Consider the following 26632-nt stretch of genomic DNA (forward strand, 5'->3'; position numbering starts at 1 on the left):
ACTGAGAGATCTTGGTAGGGAAATAGTTCGCGAGGAAAACCAGCGGGAGTCTCAGAACCGTAGCAGGTTATGGGACTCTGAGGAAGTCCATAAAGTGTTAAAGGAAAATAAGGTAATCGTTTCGTTCTTTTGCACTTAGTCCATGTCTATTGTTAGAGTAATGTTGGTCCACTACTTAGTGCTTGCTCTAGTGATCAGAGAACCTTCTACTATTATTGGCCTTGAATGTGTCATTGACATGATTAGAAAGTAAGGAGATTGCTCTCTCTTAGTAAATACTGTAGTGTTATCTGAGATTATCCTTAGGGAAAATTCCAAAAAAGGACCCAAAGTGGACCTATTTTCTCAAATAAGGACCCGAAGTGGACTTTGTTTCAAATAAGGACCTGAAGTGGACCCATTGTCTCAAATAAGGACTCGAAGTGGCTAAATCAATCTCAAATAAGGACCTGAGCTCTCTGGTCAGCCAAATATTCGCCGGCCGGCGAGCAGGTGACATTTTTGACTACCGGAGTTTGGGCAATTTTGTCCAAAAAAAATATGGGAAAAGATTAACAAATCCAAAAACAAACAAAAAAAAACCCTAGTTCTTCTACATTCTTCCCTGTTCCTTGGTACCCATTCACTACGATGTTTGAGATCCAAATTTTCTGTTCGTGGAGGTGCCAATTGAAAAACACCAAGAAACCCCAACCGCTTCTTCCTTTGTTCGTGGAGACCCAACTTCTCTATTCGTTTTTTCTCTGTTCGTGAAAGGTTGAGGCCCACCTTACGTTCAATCGAGGTCAGTTTTCCCATCTTCTTAGAATTTACTCACGTTAAACCAACAAAATGTAGACAAAGCTCGTGTACAAAGCCCGATTCTCCATCATCTTTTCCCAGTTTTGCCATTTATTTTGTTATGCACTCACGTTTAACCGAGGTCAATTTCGTTCAAATTGGTGCAGTCGATCCTTCGTTCGTCCAATAAAAAGCGATTGTGGCTCGTTAACGCAACATGGCAGCAAGGTGTAGGCATGTGGTGGAATATCATACGGATGGCAGCGATGACAGCGATGGTAGGAGTGAGTTTGTTTTATGTGTTGTTTTTGTTTGTTTTGACGGATTTATGAGTGAATGTCTCCTTTTGTTCGAATGAATGCATATGAGCTGCGTTTACTGTGTATTTTTAATTGGATATGCTGCCGTCATGGTCCTATGTGCCGGTGGTGGTGGTCCCTTTTTTGCAATTTTTTAATGCTTTTTTTGTTTGTTTTATTCTAGTGTATATTTTGTCATTACGGCCAGAGCATGTAGCATTCCTGAAATCTAAATGTTGGTTTTTGATGGTTTTTGAGCTATAGTACATTGATCTTACCAATGATAAAATCACTCACCATAGCAATAAAAGATGTTGTTTTTTGATGATGCTCTTACAATGGAGGCCTAATAAACATAACCATTGAGGTAATTGACCGTACTTAGGATATAATCCATCACCATAGCAGTAGCACTTTTGTGCCCACACGAGTCCGAATGTATATTACCACTTAACTAGCATTGAAAACATTTCAAGTCCATGATGCATAATTTTTTTTTGTGACAAACGGTATCCAATAAAAGTATGGTACGTAGTCACTAGTGTGACTAGTTTTCTTTCATTAGTCATAGTGTGGTAAGATGTATTGTAATTTTTTACTGTTTTTGTTTTGTTTTTTCCCGGTGTGTGTTTTGCATGGAAGTATATTGACTCTATTTTTTTATTTCACTATGCACCAGTCGAGGGATGTGAAGAAGTGAACTATTCCATATATGATAGTAGGCATGGTAAGGTTGCTGAGGGCACTGAAGAAGATGGGTTTGCTTTTGTTGATCTTGATGAGTTATACATGAGAAATGTAAGATCTGCTGACGGTGATGGTTCAATGGAGAGGGATATGGAGGTTGGAGACATCAGTATGTACGTAGATGTTTTAGTTGATAATGTAGATTTTTTGAACATGAATAGCGAAAATGATTATATGCACCATGAATTCAATGCTGAGGTTGATATGGAAAATCCTGTCTTCAAGTTAGGGATGTGCTTTAGTAATGCGGAGGAGTTTAAAGAGGCCGTTAGGAACCATGCTATAAAAAAATGGGAGAAAGGTGAGGTTTGTCAAGAATACACCTAATAAGTTGAGGGCAGTGTGTTCGGAGGGCTGTGATTGGCTAATATATGCTTCTAAAGTGCAGAGGGAGCATACCTTACAAGTGAAAACCTTCAACTCGGTACATACATGTAATAGAGCATTACATGTTCCTCAAATAAGCACTAAATGGCTAGCAAACAAGTATTGTGATAGGTTGAGAAATAATCCTACATGGCCGGGTGCTTCAATGAAAAAAACAATGGAGTCTGAGAATGTTTTGAAGTTGTCAAGGACAATGGTTTATAGAGCTAAGGCAACAGCAATGAATATGATCACAGGGAATGAGGAGGAGCAATTTTGGATGCTTAGGAGTTATTGCCAAGCACTTCTTGATGCCAATCCAGAATCCACATGTATAATCAAGACCGAACAATGTCAAGACCAATTCAACTTTAATATGTGTGCACAACGTGCACAACGCTACAAGAAAGAGAGAACAACAAATGAGTTTACAAAACAACCTCCCACTGATCATATGCAGTGTTCACAGCCCATCCTACTACAACCAATCTAAGGCACCCAATGAAAGTTGGAAGACTTAAATAGTGGGCTGATGAATTGATGTGATTCTAGTTCTTCTGATTTCATCTCTTTGGTCCAAGCTGGCTATTCTGCTCATGACTAATAGGATGTTGCACTGTTAAGTCCACTGGTCGGTTTGTCGAGGAAGAGAAGCCTCAGGCGAGTGACAATTTCCAGGAAAATGCTAACTCTTCTCTTTTGACCATCACTTAGTCCTTTAGTCCCCCAACCTCCAATTCTTGTGTCCATATGGTATCTTGCAGTCCCATTTCCCTTATTGCCGTTTTTGCTCTTTCTTTCTTCTCGAATACTGGTATGGAGTCTGGCAATTGTGTCCATGGTATGGAGTCTCTCACAGTTAGCATTGTTATCAATACATCGTCTTGCATCACATAAGCTTGAATTCATAAAAATAGAGAACCCTGATGAGTGATGAGAAGTAAAATATTGTGCAACATGCTAACAGAACCATGTGATAGACAAGCTAAGTCTAGTCATTTACCAAAAAATACAAGGCAATTAACCCTCAAGAGTCAAGCACTTTAGAGTTAACAGGGATGAAATTTTGGAAAGAAAGCCGCATCAGGGAACTATCTCATAATAGGACAATGCATTATCACATAACATACTTGAAACAGATGGAAACCTATAAAAGGAATACCTGAATTGGTTGTGCACGAGAGTTATTCCTCTAGCAGTCTGCTTTAGACTTGGATGAACGTGAATCTCCACCCAACCCTCTGGAGATGGAGCAGGTCTCACCATATTTAACAAGAAATTAGCCAATACTTGTTGAATTCTCAACTAATCACCACAGATAGCTAGAGTTTTGATTTCAACTAGAATATCACGAATCAATTGCAGACCTCGTTCTCTCAGCAATATCATTACTTGGTAACAACAAGCATTCATAATACTTCCAAGAAAGAATTCACCCTTCTCAAGCTCCAAGAACTAGCAATCTTTGTATTGCTAACGGAAGTCAAATTTACCAGAAATACGAGGCAGAAAATCCCTCCCGACCACGCTCTCAAGCATTGAAGATTTTCAACAACAAAAAAGCACACCGTTTGATTAAAGCAAGCATTCGCAACAAAAATCGACAAGCAAAATGTGACTAAAATGCAGTCACCATTACTTGGCCGCCGACAATAGCGATCGACGGAAGCGCCTCCTAAAGAGCCAACTCCTCGCTGCCGTGGTCGCCCAAGCGGTGCACTCAAATGACGACAAACTTGAAGCTTGTGGACAACGAAACCTTGGAAAGAAGAGACGACGGCGAACAATAGACTAATGCTCGCGAGGAGCGACAAGAATCGATCGAGTATTGGCGAGGACCAGGCAGCGATTTGGTTGAGGAGCAGCGTGGGAGAAGAAGAAGAAAACGTAAACATTTAGAGGAATAACCTAAACTTAATCCATTCGGGAATTTTCCTATTTTTTTAGCTAATTACAAATTTCGGACAAAATTGCCCCTTGCCGGAAAATGTCTGCCGGTAAACATTTCACCGGTCGGGAATTGAGGTCCTTATTTGAGATTGATTTAGCCACTTCAGGTACTTATTTGAAACAAAGTGCACTTCGGGTCCTTATTTGAGACAATGGATCCACTTCAGGTCCTTATTTGAAACAAAGTCCACTTTAGGTACTTATTTGATAAAATAGGTCCACTTTGGGTCCTTATTTGAAATTATCCCTTATCCTTATAGTGTATATTACGAAATCATCTCCAAGAATGAGATACTTTCAAATTTTTTTAGATAATTGATAGGGGTATTCAATGTTGGCAAGATCTTGAATTTCTATAGTTGTTTCAATTACGTCTTCGTCACATGCAATAAATAACTTGACTATGCTACTAAAAACCATAACTACTTAGGATATGCAAATCATTAATTTCTAGATGTTAAAATTAATATTATAGGACTAAGATGCCTGCATTTCTCATGAAATTTTAGTCATTATTCCATAATGGAGAATGGAAGGGATACTTATTTTTATGTAGTATTACGTTAGGAATTCCATTTACCAATATTCATAAGAAAGGGACTCATTTAAAAATTACCAAATAAGATAGGAACAGAAATTCCTTATATATAATATATATGTGTGTGTATATGTATATATATAACTTCAAGCGTATTTTATGCAATGACCATTAAAAAGAGAAATGTTTTACTTTTTCTACATAAAATGTCCAAGAGATAAATACTCTAAAATTCTAATTTGTATAATTAAGTATGTGAGTGTATTTGCATTTGTGAAATTAATCACAATTTTGACTCTACTACTTTTAATCCATCATTTGGTTTGACTCAAGTTGTTGCTCAAAAGACTAGCCCTTATTTGCAATCTCAATGTGCGACCAATGTATAATCTCAAGAGCCAATTCATATATTAACAAATTCAAAGCTAATATCTATTTATTATGTCTTTCGTACTACATGATTAAATAAACTAAACTAACCAAAAGAAAAATGAATATGTTGTATATTTTATATACAAATAAAACGGTATAACTAAATTTTACAACTAAAAAGGGACATTTTCATATAATATTTCAGTTAGTTTCCATGACTCCATTTCACTCTTCATTCATGGTACTATTATAAAAAGTAGCCCATCCTTTTGCATTGAGACAAAAATAACATTACCTTTCAAACTCATCCTTTCGCTCATGGGACAAAAATGACACCCACCATCAATTTTGCATATTCTCACTTTATATCGCTCCGCGTCATCCTATGTAGCTCATTGCACAAATATGCACAATGAACCGCGCTAATCATGACCAAGAATGACTTCTTTTTTCTTTTTTTACAAAAAGCCAGAAAGTTTGTAAGAATATAAACAAAGTTTTTTAACAAAATTATAAAATAAAACACGACATCTTTTTTTGTGTGAGTTGACATGGCTCACCGAATACATTAGCACTGTGAGCAGCGTAGAGTAGCCATGGTAATTTCACGATGATAATGGATGAAATTTGTAACAAGTATTAGCTTTGTTCTATGGTTAAATAGTTGGGCTATTTTTATTACGGTGGAAATGTTATGTTATTTTTGTCATAGATGCTGAAGGTTAGGCTTTGTAGACATTTGAAAGGTTTTGCTACTTTTGTTCCAAGTAGGCTTGTAGCCAAGAATAGCTTCAATTTTCACATTTCGAAAATGCTTTGCACTTTCAGCAATTATTTTTTAATATACATCAAAGTTATTAGGGGCTGTTTATTATATTTATTAAACTTGTGTAACTCAGTTATTTATGATTATGATTATGTCAAATTGAAAATTAATGATGAAATAATAAGTTGTAGAGAATATTAATATAACTAATATTATTGTCTTAGTTATTTATAATTAGAAAGTAATTAATTAACAATATTTCAAGTTGCTATTAGTAAAATAATAAGTACATAGCATATTAATATAATTGCTATCACAATATTCAGTTTCTTGTAATTAGTTATTACTGCAATGGAAAATAAAAGTATACGTTTTTTTTTATTAATCGTATAAGTAGCACAGTAAAGTGATATACATGAAATTAATATGAAATTTACAGAGAGGAAAAATATATTTCTATTAAAATTGATCAAATCAACTTTTGATTTTGCACATTGCAGTTTCATTAATTTCATGCGTTGCACGCATGTCCCAACTAGTATGGTAATGAAGCTACAATACCGGAAAGAAGAAGATTACAAGTTGTAAAGTTTTTACTCTATATGAGCCATTGCATCATAATTCTTTTTAAGATCAGAATGCGTGTGGTCAAATTTCAAAATGTCAATACTGTTTATTGGCATAAAAAAATTGATGTCTTCACCTTGCTAGTCTCTTCAACACATTAATGCACATCAATAGCAATATGAACAGATAATGCTAGATTACCTTAGTAGGATATAGTATTAATGAATGTTGATTATTGCGTACAGGGAACAGAAAAGATTGAGGTAGCTCAGAAGGCTCCGATAAAACAGCCGAGCAAGATGGCGACATTTACACAGAAAAACAATTCAAGAATTTGACCAATCTAAGATTCCTTCACGTGGAGGGGTCACATCTCAGTGGAGATTTTAAGGTGTGACATCCTGAAAATTGTCCATTTGAGATTTATAAAATGCTTGGTTTTATGAACGTACTCGTAGTTAGTTTTCGCCTGGAACTGATCATTTCTGGGATACTAACCATTAGGGAAAGGCTAATTAGGGATTTAAATTAGTGCGACTAAGAGAAAATTCGATCGTGAATTGATTTTCGACCATAAAATCGCCGAGGTGACATTTTGAGCCACTGTAGGCCGATCCAAGGATAGTTAGGGGTCAGTTCGCCACTGTCATAATAGTGAATCGCGGGTGATTCCGCTGGACCACGAAATGAATTAGCGAATGATCCTGAATCTATATCAAACGATCGTGCCCCTTGGATCTAGCGATCGATCCTTGCGATTAAGTGACAACCGAAGTCGTCATGGACCGAATGGACTTGCACGTGACTCGATTTATTATCGGTCACTGGTCGGATATACGAATTTCTCCCAAAAGCCGCCCGTTAGTTTGAGAAACACTTGAGTTACGTCGAATAAGATTCAATTATTAATTAGAGCTCAAATTGGACATTGGAAAATTGGGAAGTCACAACGGGACATTAGGACGACGTGGTTGGAACGTGTAACTTTGGATTTTCCCGAATCCTTCAGAAAAAATTCAATTTCGGCAAGAAAATGGAAAAGTGACCATTTTACCCTTGGAGGTTAATAAAGGGCAAGTATTAGAGGGGAAGGGCATTTTGGTCATTTTGCCTTAATTTTTGAGTTGGACAATTTTGCCCTTGAAATTTTATGAAATTCCCAAATTGCCCTTGGATATTTTTGGAAAAGATTCGATATCGATCGTCGATTTCAAGATAAGATCGAATCTCGGCCGTTGATTAAAAAGATTAGAGAAGGGCAAGATGGTAATTTGCCAAAGTGGTCAAATTTGGACATTTTAAAAGACCAAAATTCTCTCTCTCTCCCCTCATTCTCTCTCTCACCTCACGGCAACCCCCCCACCGAGAGCTCTCTCTCTCCCTTGGCCGAGCCTTGCCGCGCCGCCGTCCGCCGGCCACCACCCGTCGCCGCCGCATCGTCTCACCGCCTCACGCCGCCGTCTCTCTCACTCTCTCCCTTTCGGTGATCTCTCTCTCTCTCTCACGTGGCTGTGAGGAACCGGCCCCAAGCCGCCGCGACAATTGTAACAGCCTGAATTTCAATGTAATTCCGAGATCAATAAATTGACAATATTTCGCATTTCATTTTAGTAAGTCTCGCCCAGAGCTGATCACTCTCGGGATACTAACCAATGGGGTATGGCTAACTAGGAAAATGGTACGTGGACCAGGGACCCGATCGCGAATTGGGCACCGATCTCGAGAAATGACGAGAGAATATTATGAACCAATGTGGACCGATCTTAGGAAAGGTAACGGATTTGGTTTGGCCAAGGCCAACGATGTACGATCGGATCGCAGGTGATTCTGCAGGATCGAAAAGTGCACGTGGCCAACGAGTCCTGAACTTGAACCGAATGATCGTGACCTCTGGGACTAGTGATAATTTCTCATTCTCTCAATGATTGAGACCATCGTGACTCGGATAACCCTAGGTCGATACGCGTATGTTCTAAACAGCCGCCCGTTAGTGAGAGAACCTGAAATAGGAAATCGAGCGAGTTTTGATCACGAAATTGGGACCGGATTTCGATATCGATTTTTGACGGCTTAAGGGACTATTTTTCGAAATCTGACGTCATATTACGCTGGCCACACACATTTGGAGTCAGTACGAGTAAAAATTGGAATTTCGGTCCTGGGGTGAAAAATTACGATTTTGCCCCTCGGGACGCCAGCGTTGCTTTTCGAGGCCAAATGAGGTTATTTTTTGGTGGCCACGCATACCAGGAGTTGTTATGGCCAAAAATTGGAATTTCGACAAAAATTGGAAAAATAATATTATTTTATTCCCGAAACTTTGACGTGGATTTTCGAAGGCTTAAAGAGCTGTTTTCGCGATTCTGACGCCATATTATGTTGGCCACGCACATGGAGGGTTGGTATGGGCGAAAAATGGAATTTCGCCCAGGGACCGGAAAAATGACGGTTTTGCCCCTGGGCTATTTTTGGTCAGATTTTTTTTGGGAAAATTTTAGGATAATTATGGAGGGTTTATCAGCTCAATTATTGGCCTTATTGACCCTTTTGCCCCTCATTTTTGGATAAGATTAAATTAGAACCATTAGATTAGGGGCGTTTTGGTCAAATCGCACGGATCGGCGCCCCTAGGCTGTTGTATTTGACCAGACCAGACCAATTTCTCTCTCCTCTATCCCCCAATTCGGCAGAACCATCCCAGACCAGCAGCTTCTCCCCCATTTTCTCTCCTTTTTCTCTCTTGTTTGGCCTTGCCGGAGCACACCGCCGGCCGCCGTGCCTCCCCGTCGACCACCACAGCCCCCAGCTTCAGCCTCGCCTCTGTCCAACCCCTTTCTCTCTCCCTTTCCCTCTCTTTCTCTCCCTTTTTCTCTCTCGGGTTAGCACTGCCGCCGCGTTGGAGCCTCGCCGCTGCTGCGCCGGAGCTCGGATCGCCGTTCCGTCGCCACCCAGCCGTCCAGCCACGCTATACGATGCCGACCGCACCTGTCCGTACAGTGTCCGTACGGGGGTACCGTTCATCGCGTCCCCGTACAGTTACTGTTCACGCGTCCGTACGCCCGTCGCCGGGAATTCCGCTGCCGGTTTCACTGTTCACCAGTGATCGGCTGCCGTTCCTCGGTGTCGTGACCTTGGATTAGGTGAGTAAAATTCCTAAACCCGGATTAGGACTGATAGTGCATTTTTCTGGACTGGTTTAGGTATTATCGGTGCATTTTGGACTGGCTTAGGTAGTATCAGTGTATATTTCAGACTGGGTTGAGGACTGATTGGTAGAAATTATTATCGGGAAAATTTAGTGGATTAACGAGAATTATTTGGGGAGATTATTTGGATTAAATGATCAATTTAAGAGCCCATTGGAAAATTACCGGGTACGCCCGGGTTGACGGGTTGTACGTAATTTGTGCTTAATTGTGATTGATTGTATACTGCCATGTCGCTTGTTGTGTGGCTGATTATTGTGGTGTGCGATTGGCCACTATTTGGCTTGCAATTACTTGTTGATTTGTGAATCGCACATTAGGCCACACGGTATTAATTGGGCCAATTAGGCACTTGTTGTGACATTGAGTATTTGAATTATACTGGTGCTCGTGGTGCATTGCATTGCATAACATAGACACGCATTGTGTATGCCAAGAGTGAGGGATGTGGTGAAATTGTGCGAGAATGCGTGCCTGCCATGAGCATGTGATCACCTAAAATACCCTGAAGCGTTATACGCTGGGTTCAAATAATAATTGGTTGTGTGATCACCTAAGGACCTTCGGGTCGTGACCTTCGGGTCGATACCGTCCTCATGCACTTTGAAGCAGGATGATGCCCGGTACGTCTGGAAGACGACCATCCTCATGCACTTTGAAGCAGGACGATGCCCGGTACGTCCAGAAGACGACCATCCTCATGCACTTTGAAGCAGGCTCTGGTTCGTAAGGAGATCAGTGTTGCGCCTCATGCACTTTGAAGCAGGCTAGAGATACTGGGCCAGATCGGTTGCTGCGCCTCATGCACTTTGAAGCAGGCTAGACGCACCGGGCCGTAAATATTGTTGACTCGAGTCGTAATAAATAATAAATTGGGCGATTGCCAGTGTGGGCCAGTGGGCTGGGAAATGCATATGACATATTAACGACATTTGCATGCATGAACATGCATGGACTGGCATGCGGGTGTGTGAGACTCGGTGCATGAGCATGTAATTGACGTACGTGTGACTATGTGTGCCACATATGTGTCGTGATTATTATATATATTGAACTGTCTAACTTGCAGGGTCAGAGAATTATTTGATTGTTGTCGTGTTATGGTTTTAAGTATTTGTTTCCGGTCAGGAGATTGCATGTTAGCCTAACCTAGGTTTAGGGGTTATACTCGCTGAGATTCGTCTCACGGTTGTAGTAATCCACATTTTCAGACCCCCAGCAGTAGGATGCCGAGGTCACCACCTCTTTTTGGAATACCGCATTTTATCCAGCGGTCGTCGAGCATGCACCCCGGTGGGGACGGAGCAGAATGGAGAAGTGGTTGTTTGGTTATTCCCAGCTGTTGGTGTTTCCTTTTTGGTTGTAGTGAACACTATAAAAAGAGTTATAAAATAGTAATATAAGTATGTACATATTTTCTGCGTTGATCGTTGTTTATTGCTTGGCTATCCTTGGCTCGTACTTTATAATAGTCAGGGTTTGTTATGTATTGCTTTCGCATGTGTTTGATCTCTGCTTGATCACGTTGGGTCGGCGACGCTTCCTGGGACGTTGCACAATTTATCGACCGAAGGTGGGATGTTAGTGCTTCGTGGGGTACGTGGCGTGACACCAATCGCCGCCGCCGCACGGACCGCCGATCACCGCCCATTTTCCCACTCTAGCCGAGTTAGTCTAGAGTCCGGTAAGTTGCAATCTAAACCCCGCCTAGTATATCGGGTATTATCGGACCCGTTTGGACGTGATTTGGTGTAGTTTAGGGGTTGATTCGATTGGTGGGCCTTAGGATTGAAATCGGAAGATTTTGGTGGATTTTTAGAGGCCGATCGATGGCTGGAAATTCCTATTTTAAGTGCTGTGATGTGTTGTTTGGTGTGTGGTTGGTGCCATTAGATTCGGCTCGGAATTTCGTGAAAGTGCTATGAGGGGCTGGGAGTGAGATATCGTAGTTTTGGTGTCAAAAAAAGGGCAAATTGCGTGTTGGTTGTATGTTGTGATGTGGCTGAATTGATTTGATTGATTTGGGCGCCTCTAAGTACGTATATTTAATGCCTGAGTATGCACACGTGTGAAATTTATGGCGTGCGATGTGCGTGTGATCACAAAAAGGCCCGGAGGCGTGTTGACGCGGGTTGTGATATGATTGTGGGATCGGACTGAGGCATTATAAGCTCGAGTTTCGATCACGTAGGCCTGTCGCATTTGGCGCGGGCTGAGGAAAGAAAGTGAGAATGAAATCGGTCCGAGGCACGATCAGCTCGGATGAGACCGGGATCGGACCGAGGCATTATAAGCTCGGGTTTCGATCACGTAGGCCTGTCGCATTTGGCGCGGGCTAAGAAAAGAACGTGTGAATGGGATCGGATCGAGGCGCGTGATGCTCAGGGCGTGATCGTGTGGGCCTGAGGTGTGTTTACGCGGGCCAAGAAAGTGATTGAGCAAGTGGGGTACGACGAGGAAAGTAAATGAAATTGATGTGATAGTGCGTGATTGATGTGTGTTTTTGACATGAAAATGTGTGTGGTTTGGGGTGTGCGAAGCTTGAAATGCGTGCAAGTTTTGAATGTTGTGATTATGAACTAACGTGCAGGCTGAGTATGCCAAAAGTCCAGGTAAGTGTGATTGCATGGACAGTGTTTGTTCGTGTTGCTCGTTTGTGTGTCTGAACTTGTCTGGAATACGTGATAGCCTCGGTAGGATTTAGGTTGTGACTTATTGAGAAGTGTCTCATGGTTATTTCAACCAAACCATTTCAGAGCATCCGCCCGAGCCTTGAACCTTCTGCCGCTACCGCCGCAGCGTTTTGGGATCCCGATGCACACCGAGCATTCAGGAGTAGAATTTACATTGGCTGCTGATCCCTTTTGAGGTCGAGGACGCGATCCATAGAAGTCAGTTGGTGTGCGTGTATTATAAGTTTGATATTAAATTAGGGAGTGCTTGATGTGAATAGTTGGTGGTGTAATCAGGAAATCCGTTCGAGTGTATACTATCAGTTGATGTGAATCTGATGGGTGTTGGAAGTGTTTGGTTGTAAAGAATTGGATGTTGTATATTTATATATCGAGGTATAGTTGTATATTTGGTGGTTTGGTGATTTATTTCTTCCTGGTGTTCTCCTATTTTATTGTCCTGGTTTATTTCATTGGTTTCCGCCGTGATCGAACTCTGACGGAATCGTGAGGTCGACGACGTTTCTTGGGACGTCGCACTAATATGACCTGAGAGAGAGATGTCGCGAGCTCGATGGGGTTCGGGGCGTGACATAAGGACTCAATTGAGGGGTTAAAATGGCTTCGATGGCAAAAATGTCCCATGAATTTTGAAGTAAACAATTTCCATGTAAAGGAACTGGTTGTACTCGAATTGTCACAAAGCATGATAAATGAGAAATGGGAAGGATGGAGTTCCTTCATGGTAAGAACAATTCTTTTCTTTTTTCTTTTTTTTCCCTTTTATGCTTTCTTTTGAATCATAATCACTCTAGACTAACCCCTTGCCAATCATTTTTTTTACCAGATGGCAAAGAAGCTCAAATTTCTCGACCTCACATCTTGTGAATGCACACTTCCTCTCAGCTTTTATAAATTTAGAGGTTTCGATCCTTAGTCATTGTTACAGCCTGCGGCAAATTGACTCTTCAATTGGAGACATGAAGGCCCTCCTTCGCTTAAATTTGTGCTGGTGTAGGAGCCTCAAGGAGCTTCCAACAGAAATAGGTACATTAGAAGCACTGGAGCAACTCCTTCTACTAGAAACTCCAACCCTTTCTACATTACCAGACAGCATAGGATCTTTGCAGAATCTAGAGATTCTAAATATTTCTTGCAGCGGTATAAAAGAATTACCCAACGGTATGGGGAGGCTAAGAAAGCTCCGAGAGTTCGATGCTTCATTTTGCAGCAAGCTGAAAGGGGAAATGCCGAAAAGCATGTGTAATTTGTCTTCCCTACAACGCCTTGATGTTCTTGGTTGCACCGAGCTCCGGTCATTGCCGGACCACCTTCCTTCCAGCTTAACATATTTGGGCATCACCTGTCAAAGTCACAAATTGCCTTCACTTTCCCACTTAATCCATCTCAAAGAACTACAAGTTCGTGGATGCAAATTTCCCGAGTGCATCCAGGAGCTTCCATCAACACTATTAAAGAATTCAGAATGCTCCCAACTCAAAAACGTTAAAGAATCAAAATTACCACAATCCCTAAACAATCCCATCAAGTTGGAAATCTTGGAAGTCCATCGCTGTGAATCTATTGAAACTTTGGAAGTTTCACAATCTATCCATCTAAAGACATTATCCATCGAATATTGCAAGAATCTACTTGAAGTTCGAGGTCTTGACAAATCGATATATTTAGAAAGCTTGACTATTGCATGCTGCAATTCAATTGAACGGTTGGACCTTTCAAGGTTCAAGGGTCTAAAGATTTTGAATGTTCATGATTGTGATAACTTAGTTGAAATTCAAGGTCTCGATAGGCTGGAATTCTTGGAAAGCCTAACAATCTCTCGGTGCACTTCAATTGAAAGGCTGCTCCTTCCAAAATCCAGGAGTATGAAGATATTAGATGCTGAATTGTGCAAAAAATTAGCCAAAATTCAAGGCCTCAATATGTTGAAGTTTTTGGAATTGCTAAATATACAAGGGTGCACTTCAATTGAAAGGCTAGACATTCCAAAATCTGGGAGGCTAAAGGAATTAGAAGCTCGAGACTGCAAAAACTCAGCTGAAGTTCAAGGCCTTGATAGATTGCAGTTTTTGGAAAAGCTATATATTCAAGGGTGCACTTCAATTGAAAGGCTAGAACTTCCAAAATCCGGGAGAATAAAGGAATAAGAAGCTGGAGGTTGCGAAAACTTAGCCGAAATTCAAGGCCTCGATAGGTTGGAGTTTTTGGAAAAGCTATATATCCAAGGTTGCACTTCAATTAAAAGGCTAGACCTTCTAAAATCCGGGAGGTTGAAGGAATTAGAAGCTGGAGGCTGCGAAAACTTAATCGAAATTCAAGGCCTCAATGGGTTGGAGTTTTTGGGAAAGCTATATATCCAAGGGTGCCCATCAATTAAAAAGCTAGACCTTCCAAAATCTACGAGACTGAAGGAATTAGAAGCTGGAGGCTACGAAAACTTAGCCGAAATTCAAGGCCTCGATAGGTTGGAGTTTCTAGAAAAGCTATATATCCAAGGGTGCACTGCAATTGAAAGGCTAGACTTTCCAAAATCAGGGAGGCTGAAGGAATTAGATGCTGGAGGCTGCGAAAACTTAGCCGAAATACAAGGCCTCGATGAGTTAGAGTTTTTGGAAAAGGTATATATCGAAGGGTGCTCTTCAATTGAAAGGCTAGACCTTCCAAAATCTAGGAGACTGAAGGAATTAAAAGCTGGAGGTTGCGGGAACTTAGTTGGAATTCAAGGCCTTGTTAGGTTGGAGGTTTTGGAAAAGCTTTATATCCAAGGGTGCACTTCAATTGAAAGGCTAGATCTTCCAAAATCTGAGAGGCTAAAGGAATTAAAAGCTGGAGGCTGTAAAAACTTAGCCGAAATTCAAGGCATCAATAGGTTGGAGTGTTTGGAAAAGCTATATATCCAAGGATGCACTTCAAAGGAAAGGCTAGATCTTTCAAAATCTGGGAATTTAAAGGAATTAGAAGCTGGAGGCTGTGAAAATTTAGCTAAAATTCAAGGCCTTGATAGGTTAGAGGTTTTGGAAAAGCTATATATCCAAGGGTGCACTTCAATTGAAAGACTGGACCTTCCAAAATCTTGGAGGCTGAAGGAATTAGGCGCCGGAGGCTGTGGAAACTTAACCGAAATTCAAGGCCTCAATAAGTTAGAGTTTCTGGAAAAGCTATATATCCAAGGATGCACTTCAATTGAAAGACTAGACTTTCCAAAATCCGGGAGGCTGAAGGAATTAGATGCTAGAGGCTGCGAAAACTTAGCCGAAATACAAGGCCTCGATAGCCTGGAGTTTTTGGAAAAGCTATATATCCAAGGGTGTTCTTCAATTAAAAGGCTAAACCTTCCAAAATCCGGGAAACTGAAGGAATTAGAAGCTGGAGGTTGCGAAAACTTAGCCGAAATTCAAGGCCTCGATAGGTTGGAGTTTTTGGAAAAGTTATATATCCAAGGGTGCACTTCAATTGAAAGGCTAGAACTTTCAAAATCCGGGAGGCTGAAGCAATTAGAAGCTGGAGGCTGCAAAAACTTAGTTGAAATTCAAGGTCTAGATAGGTTGAAGTTTTTGGAAAAGCTATATATCCAAGGATGCACTTCAATTGAAAGGCTAGAGCTTCAAAAATCCGGGTGTCTGAAAGGAATTACAAGCTAGAGGCTGCAAAAACTTAGCCAAAATTCAAGGGCTCGATAGGCTGGAGTTTTTGGAAAAGATATGTATTGAAGGGTGCACTTCAATTGAAAGGCTAGATCGTCCAAAATTCAGGAGATTGAAGAAATCACAAGCCCAAGGTTGCAAAAACTTAGCCAAAATTTTAAGGCCTCAATAGGTTGGAGTTTTTGAAAAAGCTATATATCCAAGGGTGATTTGCAATTAAAAGGCTAAACCTTTCAAAATCCAAGAGTTAAGAGTTAGAAGTTGGAGGCTACGAAAACTTAGCTGAAATTCGAGGCCTCGATAGGTTGGAGTTTTTGGAAAAGCTATATATTCAATGGTGCACTTCAATTGAAAGGCTAAACCTTCCAAAATCGGGCAGTATGAAGAAATTGAAAGCTGGAGGTTGTAAAAACTTAGCCAAAATTCAAGGCCTCGGTAGGTTGAAGTTTTAGGAAAAGCTATAAATCGAAGGGTGCACTTCAATTGAAATGTTAGACCTTGCAAAATCTGGGAGTTGAAAGAAATTAAATGCTAATGACTGCGAAAACTTAGCCGAAATTCAAGGCCTTGATCGGTTGGAGTTTTTGGAAGAACTGAGTATCTTTGGATGCAAGTCACTCGAAACAATTCTAGAAATATCTCAAATGCGGATTTATCAAGAAAAAGCCATTTGCATATAGCGGAACGATAGAATTTGGATCAGACTATCAGATGACTTGGATGAGTAATATACAGGAAATGATTCACATTTTCTAACAAAGGTACATAAAACAGGTCAGTTGCCTTTGCTCTTAGAGATCTACCACCCAATTTCATTTGTATTTTTGCTTGCAATATCTTTCAAAATTTATGATATTGTCAATATTATTTCCTGGTTGACAGTGGCGTCATTGTTTTCTTACTTGAATTCAAGGAATCCGGGGGAGATGTTCATGGAAGTTAATGCGTGCTTTGGCAAAATGATTCTCTTTATCGTGCCAGTAAAGGCCTTCTAAGCGCATCATTGGTCATTAGTCTTTGGGTAAGATCCTTCATCCTATGTAGAAAAATAAAGATTCTCGATGTTTGATTGATTCTAGAATGCTAGAAGTACTGAATAAAAACTAATGTATATAGGTATTTGACAGCATGCCAAAGGTCATTGTATAGGTCGAGAAATGCTAAATGAAGGACCCTATATGGCGGTCCTTCTAATGTGAGGTTTTAGTTTGCTCTGCGCTCACCATGCATGTGACATTCTGAATTTCGACCCACTTTCGGGATTTATGAAATGATATTATCATCAATGCACTTTCTGTTATATCTCACTCGGAATTGGCCATTCTTGAGAATACTAACCGTTAGGGAATGGCTAGTTAGGATTTTGATACGCACGACCCAAGAACTCGAACCTGGATCGATACTTCGACCATAAGAATTGACGAGGGGATATTTAGGACCATTTTAGGCAGATCCAAGAATGATTAAGGAACAATTTAACAATGTTATACAATTGAGTCACGGGTGATGCCGTTTAATCACTGTATGCATTCCAAACGTTCCAAAATCAATTTCTAACGATCGTGTCGTTCGGAACTAGTGATTGACCCTCGTAATTACATGACAACCGAAGTCACCATGGCTCGAGTAAACTTAAACGTGGATTGATATCAAATCAACCACGGGTCGACACGCGTAAACCCTAAAAGCCGCCCGTTAGTTTGAGATACACGAAAGTTGCGTTTGAGCGATTTTGACCACGAATTGGAATCCGAACTTGGGTATCGAACTTTCAAGGATATCAAAATTATTATATTGGACGACGCCGCATTAAGCTCGCTTTATTATCGGTTTGCTCAGAAATTCGCGAAAACGGGAAATTAGGCTCGGAAATTAGAAAAGACGATTTTACCCCTGTGTGTTCTAGAATTTATTTGTTGAGTGGAAGGACTTATTGGTATTTTTACCCTAGTGACCGAAAATCTTCATGGACAACTTTGCCCTTGCCTTTTTGGTTAATTACAAAAATGCCCTTCTAGAAGCCTTTTGTCAAGATGCATTTCTAGCCCTTAGATCAATACTTGGGCATCAAGGACTCATCCTAGCCCTCCATTTTGGTGAGATATGTTCAGCTCACACACTCTCTCTCCTCACTTTTCCCTTGCTCTCTCTCTCTCTTCATTTTTCTCTCTCTCTCTTCCTCTCTCTTGGCCGAGACACTCCCCACCACCGTCCACCACCCATCAGCCCCTCACGCCACCACCTTGGACCACCGTGGACCACCGTGGACCACCGTGAGCCGCCCGCAAGCCGCCGTTCACACCCGGAGCAGCCGCCGTTCGCCGGATCGCCGTTTGGGCCGCCGCCGTTCGCCGGAGCTCTTGGCTTGGCCGGGACTGGTGCTGCTGGGTTTAGCTTGATTCTTAGCTTATATTAGTGGTAAGTAACTCCCTAAACCTTGATTAGGTTAGTAGGTTACCAATGGATAGTGTTTAGGGGTTGTTAGGGTAATTTAGGGGTTAATTTAGGGGTTATGGCATAAGCTGAATTGAGAAATGGTTGGTGGCTGGATTTGATAATTATGTGGCTGTTTTGAATGTTAAGATAGGTAGATTATGTTATTTGAGCTTAATCATATGTTTAATGTTGCTAATTGTGCTTAATTTGGCTAATTATGGTTGTTAGTGATTGTTTTAATTAAATTCGTGGGTTAGTCTTGTGGCTGCAATAATCATGTGGTAGTGGCTGAATTGGATGACTTGGACTTTGATCATATGGCCCCCATTGGTTCTAGAATGGTTAAGGTTAATTTTAGGGCTTAATTATCATGATTAGGTGCTAATTTTGATCCTACGGTTTAGATTAAATTAAGATGTGATAAAAGTTAATCATATGGCTTATTAGAGATTTGAGATTGATCGGGTGACTTTGATTGGCAATCGCATGGCTAATTAGTCGATTATGTGTCGATTAAAGGTTTAATGACGATCGTGTGGTGGATTAGTTGTTTAAAATTGATCGCATGGTTAATTGGTTTGATCGTATGGTTAATTTATTTAATCATGGCTGATTAGTTGACTATGTCTTGATCGTATAGTTTGATGATGATTTCGTGGCCTAGAACGAAGATCGTGTGGTTAATTATGGCTATTGTTGGCTTGGCATGGCGTATCGTGATCATATATTGATGTTTGATGCGAAAACGAGTGCGATTCATGGCATATTTATTCGTAGTACATTGCACGCCATAAACACTTGCATTGGCTAATTAAGAAAGATTAAAATTGGCAATGCGTGGTTATTTACGTGTGTGACCATGATAAGTTCCGTCTAAGACGAGTTCTAGACGATGCCGGCGGAAGTTCGGATGTTTGTCTCGGTACCCGACTTGTCGGGGGGTTCGATCCCGGACATTGCCGATCGCGGTGGAGGCCGGATCGATGCTCCTAAATGGGATGCCGTCCGGTACCCGACTTGTCGGGGGGGGTTCGATCCCGGACGTTGCCACGCCCAAAGTAGTGGGGTGATGCCTGGCTATGCCGGAAGACCGGCGGGAGTTCGGTGTGACCTATGGTGGGTCGTTAATAATCTGGACAACTTCGAGTGTTATGTGCATATGGTATGCTTTGAGCTTTATTATAGGATAAAATCGTGAGGCACGGTATGGGACGGGCGAAGTGATTTCATCTTATAATCGAGACTCGTGTGAATGATTGATTATGTCTGGATTATTATTATTGATGTTATGCATATTGATAGTTGCCATGGTTGTGATACAAATTGAGACTTGCATAGTATGTGGTACCATTGTCCGTTGGATAGGAACTTAACCTTTTGGTTAGAATGGCATGATTAGGGTGCCGGAGGTACGTATTGCCCTAGTCGAGGCTTAGGCAGTTTACTTATTGAGATTTTATCTCATTCCCGTTGTTAAACATTTTCAGACCCTCGACCTTGATTATGACTGAGCCTCCGCTTCGTTTCGGGGTACCAACGGAGATGGAGCATTGGGTGACTGAGTACCCAGTAGGAGAGGGTAGGGAGTATCGGAAGTATGAGAGCACGGTTTGGGTCGACGATGGGGAGCAGTACTTGACAGCTCATAAGTACATGGCTTGGTTTCTGAGAGACGGAGCTCAGAATATTGGTCCTCTCGAGGGGTTTGATGTTCCCCATGACGATGGTTTAGGATTATGGGATCTTATGGAGATTGATCCCCCTGACGGAACTGTAGTTAATCCGGAGCCAGAACCGATGGTGACAGAGCCTCCAGCGTGGGTCGAGTGGCCAGAACCTGAATGGGAGTCCTTGCCGTCCGGTTCTTATAGTGAGGCATCTGACCCGGCTTCGCCAGGGATGTTGTGGAGGTTTTTGATAGGGTTAGAGATCCCTATCTTTTTGGGAGCTCCTCTTTTGAATAGAGTAGTGGAGCAGATCGACCACCCTATCCCTTTTTGAGTATGCGTGGTCTGGGTTTGTGGCCTTTAGGAAGGCTTGTATATTCTATCGTTGTATGTGATGTTAAGTTTATAAAATAGTTCGTTGGTTTGTTTAAATTCTCTCTCTGTTATCCCGTTTGAATGTTCGTTGAATGGAGTGTTCGTTTGGCTTCCGCGTATTTTCTCTTATTTCGATGGTAACGGGTCGGCGACGAATCCTGGGAGTCGCATTCTTAACGACCGCGGCGGGATGTTACGTGTTCGTAGGGTACGGGGCGTGACATCCCCGTTTAAGTGGTATCAGAGCAAGGTTAGCTCGATCCATGTTTGGTCGAGACCTGGAGTGATAAGGAGCGATGATTTTGGGGTAGCTGGTTAGAGAGACTTGCCTTGATCACCAGTTTGTGACGCCTTGTGCGTGCTTTGAGAATATGTGCTTGTGATTGGTAGGCTTGAATTTGCATCATACTGTTATCTGCTTATGAGTGCTGAGTGGTTTAGTGCTATTACTAACGTTACAGGCGCTCTAAGGTAAGATCTATACTCTTGCTAAGTGTGTACTTATGATGCTTATTTGGGGTGATTGCTTGCTTACAATTGCTTGCTGTAGTTCGTTGCCTAGAACTGCTTAAGCCGAGTAGTTGATTTAAGTCTTTGATTCCATGGTGGAATTATAGCAGGCTTAGGTGTTTGGAGTGATTTCTGTGAGGATGAACACCCGGGGTAGAGGAACCAGAGGTGCATCGAGTTCGCGAGCTAGAACGGCAGAGGATCCTAGAGTTGATGGGGTTTTAAGGGCTCTAGAGGCGATTGGACAGTTAATAGGCTTGCAGACTCAAGAACGAACTGCTGCTGCTCTCGCCTGAATGCTGCCGCACGCAGAATAATCCGGGAATGGAAATGGAAATGAGAATCGCCAAATGCACAAGTTGGTGGAGCAGTTCTTGAAACTTAAGCCATCAAAGTTCGACGGGAAAGGTGATCCCGAGGCTGCCACTCGCTGGGTTGAGGAATTGGAAAAGGCCTTTGCACTTCTGGGGTGCACGGAGGAGGAAAAGGTGACTTTGGCTGTGTATCAACTTCAAGATAATGCTAATGATTGGTGGAAGGCCACCCGAGAAAGAATTTTCCCAGTGGGCACTGTGCCGAACTGGACTGACTTCGTCGATGCCTTTAATGGAAAGTACTTTTCTGAGAGTGCTCAAGAACAGAAGATGGCAGAATTCTTACGGCTTCGCCAGAATCAGATGACCGTGGATCAGTATGAGGCGGAATTTGCTAGGTTATCGAAGTTTGCACCGAGGATGGTCGAGAATCCTTTGGATAAGGCAAGAAGGTTTCGAGATGGTTTAAAGCCGGAACTTCGCAGCCGACTGATACCCCTGAACCTTAGGGATTACAACGAGCTTTATGAGCGGGCTCAGATGATTGAGAGAGATATGACCGAGAGGAATGCCGCATCTGGATCGCGGTTTATACCGGCTAGGGATAATCGTAACTTTGGAAAGAAACCTATGAATGGGAATAAACGATTTGTCCCTCCTGTTAAAAAGAATATCGTAAAGCCGACCTACTATTCTGGAACTCCGTGTCGATTTTGCGGAAGAAGGCATGGGAATGGCCCTTGCCCTGGCAGGAATGGAACTTGCTTTGGATGTGGCCAGCATGGTCACCAAGTGAAGGATTGCCCGAATCGACAAGTTAGGTCGCCATTTCAACCACAACAACCTCGGATGGGGAATCAGGCTGGAACCGCTCCGCAGAATAATCAGAATCGACCCCCAGCACAAGGAAGAGTTTATGCTATGGCTCGCAAAGAGGCGGAGGATGCGCCTGGCGTGGTCACAGGTACGGTCTCTTTATGTGATCATGCTGCTTATGCCTTGTTTGATCCAGGAGCATCGCATTCATTTGTGTCAGAACAATTTGTTAGATTGACTGGGATTGAACCGAAACCGTTAGAAGTAATGTTGCATGTTACTACTCCTCTAAAGGATAAAGTGCTAATCTCAGTAGGATGCTCGAACTGTAAGATAGTCATTGGTGGTAGAGAGGAATTAATTGATTTGGTGGTGTTGGCTATGTTTGATTTTGACGTCATTATCGGTATGGATTGGCTAGTAAAACAAAGGGCCGTGATGGACTGTAGTAGAAGGGTGATCCAATTTAATCCTGTTGGTCATCCTCGATATGAATTTGTTGGAAACCGAGGAGGAACCTCGATTCCTTGGATTTCGTCGCTTGAGGTGACTAAGCTGTTGGATGAAGGATGCCAAGGTTACCTAGCGACTGTTTTTGACTCATTGGCTGATGAGCCAAGGCTAGAGGACATAGCCGAGGTGTGTAACTTTCCCGATGTCTTTCCTAAGGAATTGCCGGGATTACCACCTGAAAGGGAAGTGGAGTTTGTAATTGAGTTGGCCCCTGGGACGGAGCCAATCTCTAGAGCACCCTACAGAATGGCCTTATCAGAATTAAAGGAGTTGAAAGTTCAGATGCAAGAGCTGCTAGACAAGGGATTCATTCGTCCAAGTGCGTCACCGTGGGGAGCACCGGTGTTGTTCGTCAGAAAGAAAGATGGTTCGTTGCGTTTGTGCATCGACTATCGGCAGTTGAATCAAGTGACCATCAAGAACAAGTATCCATTACCAAGAATAGATGACTTGTTTGATCAACTGCAAGGGGCTTCGGTATTTTCCAAGATAGATTTAAGAACGGGCTACCATCAGTTAAGGATTAAAAAGGAGGATATACCGAAGACGGCATTTCGTACAAGATATGGACATTACGAGTTTACGGTTATGCCGTTCGGATTGACTAATGCCCCCGCTTGCTTTTATGGATTTGATGAATCGGGTATTCAAGGAATTCTTGGATTTATTCGTTATAGTGTTCATCGACGACATATTGATATACTCGAAAAGTCCCGAGGAGCATGAGCAACATTTAAGAATGGTTCTACGGACCTTAAGAGAACACGCACTTTACGCTAAGTTTAGTAAGTGTGAGTTCTGGCTGAATCGTGTAGCATTTCTTGGACATGTGATCTCTGGGGATGGAATCTCAGTGGATCCAACTAAGATTGAGGCAGTTATGAATTGGCCGAGACCTACGACAGTGACAGAAGTTCGGAGTTTTCTAGGACTAGCTGGCTATTATAGAAGATTCGTGGAAAGGTTCTCCGCGATAGCCACTCCTTTGACTCGCTTACTAAAGAAGGAAACAAAGTTCGAATGGACGGATAAGTGCGAGAGAAGTTTCCAAGAGCTTAAGCATAAGTTGACTACCGCACCAGTATTGATAATACCCTCAGGTCCTGGAGGATACGAGATTTATAGTGATGCGTCGCTGAAGGGATTAGGATGTGTTTTAATGCAACATGGAAGAGTCGTTGCATACGCATCGCGACAGTTGAGACCTCACGAGATGAACTACCCGACACATGATTTAGAACTTGCGGCCATCATCTTTGCACTTAAAATTTGGAGGCATTATTTATGTGGAGAAAGGTTTCAAATCTACACGGATCATCAGAGTTTGAAATATTTGTTTTCTCAGAAAGAATTGAATATGAGACAACGCCGATGGATGGAACTTCTAAACGATTACGACTGTGACATCTTATACCACCCGGGAAAGGCTAACAAAGTAGCGGATGCACTTAGTCGGAAATCGAGCATCGCGCATTTGATGATTAAAGAGTGGACTTTACTCGAGGGAGTACGGGATTCTGAATTTAAGTTTGAGGTGGGTCACCTCTCAAGCTTGTTAGCCACTTTAAGGATTGAACCAGAAATTCAGGCTAAAATTAAGGCATTACAATCTACGGACCCCGATATTCAAAAGATTCTGCAAATGGACGAAACTAAGAGAAAGGTTGACTTTCAAGTATCCGAGGACGGAATCTTGAAGTTTCGTGGACGTTTGTGTGTGCCCGATGACGTAGAGCTTAAGGAAGAAATCTTGGCAGAAGCTCACCGTAGCAACTATAGCATTCATCCGGGCAGCACAAAAATGTATCAAAATTTGCGTCAGCACTACTGGTGGAACGGAATGAAAGTGGATGTAGCCAAGCATGTGGCCCGGTGTTTGACGTGCCAACAAGTAAAGGCGCAGCATTGTAAGCCCGGTGGACAGCTGCAACCTTTGGAAATTCCAGAGTGGAAATGGGAGCATGTTACCATGGACTTCGTTATGGGATTACCAAGGAGCCAGAGAGGTCACGATTCCATTTGGGTTATCGTCGACAGATTGACTAAGTCGGCACATTTTCTGGCAGTGCGAAAGGATTTCGCAATGGATAAGTATGCCGAGCTGTATATGCGACAGATAGTCCGTCTTCATGGAGTACCAGTAACTATTACGTCGGACAGAGACCCTAAGTTTACCGCAACCTTTTGGAAGAGTCTTCAGACGGCTATGGGAACGAAGTTACAGTATAGTACAGCATATCATCCGCAAACAGATGGTCAGTCGGAAAGGACGATTCAGACACTCGAGGACATGTTACGAGCTTGTGTGATAGATTTTAAAGGCGGATGGGAAGAACAGTTACATTTAGTTGAATTCGCCTATAATAATAGTTATCAGCAAAGCATCAGAATGGCACCATTTGAAGCGTTATATGGCGAGCATGCGAGAACACCGGTTTGTTGGGATGAAGTTGGTGAAAGGAGAATTACGGGTCCAGAATTGGTAGAACGATCGATCGAGGCGATTAAGGTCATTCGGGAAAGACTGAAAACTGCTCAAAGTCGTCAGAAAAATTATGCAGATAAACGGCGTAGACCTTTGGAGTTTCAAGAAGGAGATCATGTTTTCCTCAAGGTATCACCAATGCGAGGAACATCTCGGTTTGGTAAGAAAGGGAAGTTAAGCCCGAGGTACGTAGGTCCGTTTGAAATATTGGAAAGAATTGGAATTTTAGCCTATCGACTTGCTTTACCGCCGAATTTATCTCAGATTCATAATGTATTCCACGTGTCCATGCTAAGAAAGTATGAACCAGATCCGACCCACGTGCTGAATTATGAAGAAATAGACGTGGATGACAAGGTGTCGTATGTGGAAAAGCCTATTCGGATAGAAGACAGAAAAGAACAAGTTCTACGGAATAAAACAATCCCGTTGGTCAAAGTAGTCTGGCAACATCATGGAACGGAAGGAGCCACGTGGGAAAGTGAAGAAATCATGAGGCGTCAGCACCCCCATTTGTTTGAATAGTTTGGGTTTGGTTGTAAATTTCGAGGACGAAATTTTTGTAAGGGGGGAAGAATTGTGACATTCTGAATTTCGACCCACTTTCGGGATTTATGAAATGATATTATCATCAATGCACTTTCTGTTATATCTCACTCGGAATTGGCCATTCTTGAGAATACTAACCGTTAGGGAATGGCTAGTTAGGATTTTGATACGCACGACCCAAGAACTCGAACCTGGATCGATACTTCGACCATAAGAATTGACGAGGGGATATTTAGGACCATTTTAGGCAGATCCAAGAATGATTAAGGAACAATTTAACAATGTTATACAATTGAGTCACGGGTGATGCCGTTTAATCACTGTATGCATTCCAAACGTTCCAAAATCAATTTCTAACGATCGTGTCGTTCGGAACTAGTGATTGACCCTCATAATTACATGACAACCGAAGTCACCATGGCTCGAGTAAACTTAAACGTGGATTGATATCAAATCAACCACGGGTCGACACGCGTAAACCCTAAAAGCCGCCCGTTAGTTTGAGATACACGAAAGTTGCGTTTGAGCGATTTTGACCACGAATTGGAATCCGAACTTGGGTATCGAACTTTCAAGGATATCAAAATTATTATATTGGACGACGCCGCATTAAGCTCGCTTTATTATCGGTTTGCTCAGAAATTCGCGAAAACGGGAAATTAGGCTCGGAAATTAGAAAAGACGATTTTACCCCTGTGTGTTCTAGAATTTATTTGTTGAGTGGAAGGACTTATTGGTATTTTTACCCTAGTGACCGAAAATCTTCATGGACAACTTTGCCCTTGCCTTTTTGGTTAATTACAAAAATGCCCTTCTAGAAGCCTTTTGTCAAGATGCATTTCTAGCCCTTAGATCAATACTTGGGCATCAAGGACTCATCCTAGCCCTCCATTTTGGTGAGATATGTTCAGCTCACACACTCTCTCTCTCCTCACTTTTCCCTTGCTCTCTCTCTCTCTTCATTTTTCTCTCTCTCTTCCTCTCTCTTGGCCGAGACACTCCCCACCACCGTCCACCACCCATCAGCCCCTCACGCCAC

General features: G+C 42.1%; 2 pseudogenes; both read left to right on the forward strand.

Annotated features, from left to right (window-relative positions):
- The window catches only part of LOC115664344 (anaphase-promoting complex subunit 4-like), an 83021-nt pseudogene that overhangs the window by 25119 nt on the left and 31270 nt on the right, over window positions 1-26632 (forward strand).
- On the forward strand, window positions 6653-16593 carry LOC115693483 (protein SUPPRESSOR OF npr1-1, CONSTITUTIVE 1-like; annotated as a pseudogene).

This window comes from Syzygium oleosum, unplaced genomic scaffold (genome assembly GCF_021117445.2).
Source record: "Syzygium oleosum isolate NSW1041296 unplaced genomic scaffold, Sole_v2.1 Sole_v2.11, whole genome shotgun sequence".
Taxonomy (NCBI): Eukaryota; Viridiplantae; Streptophyta; class Magnoliopsida; order Myrtales; family Myrtaceae; genus Syzygium; species Syzygium oleosum.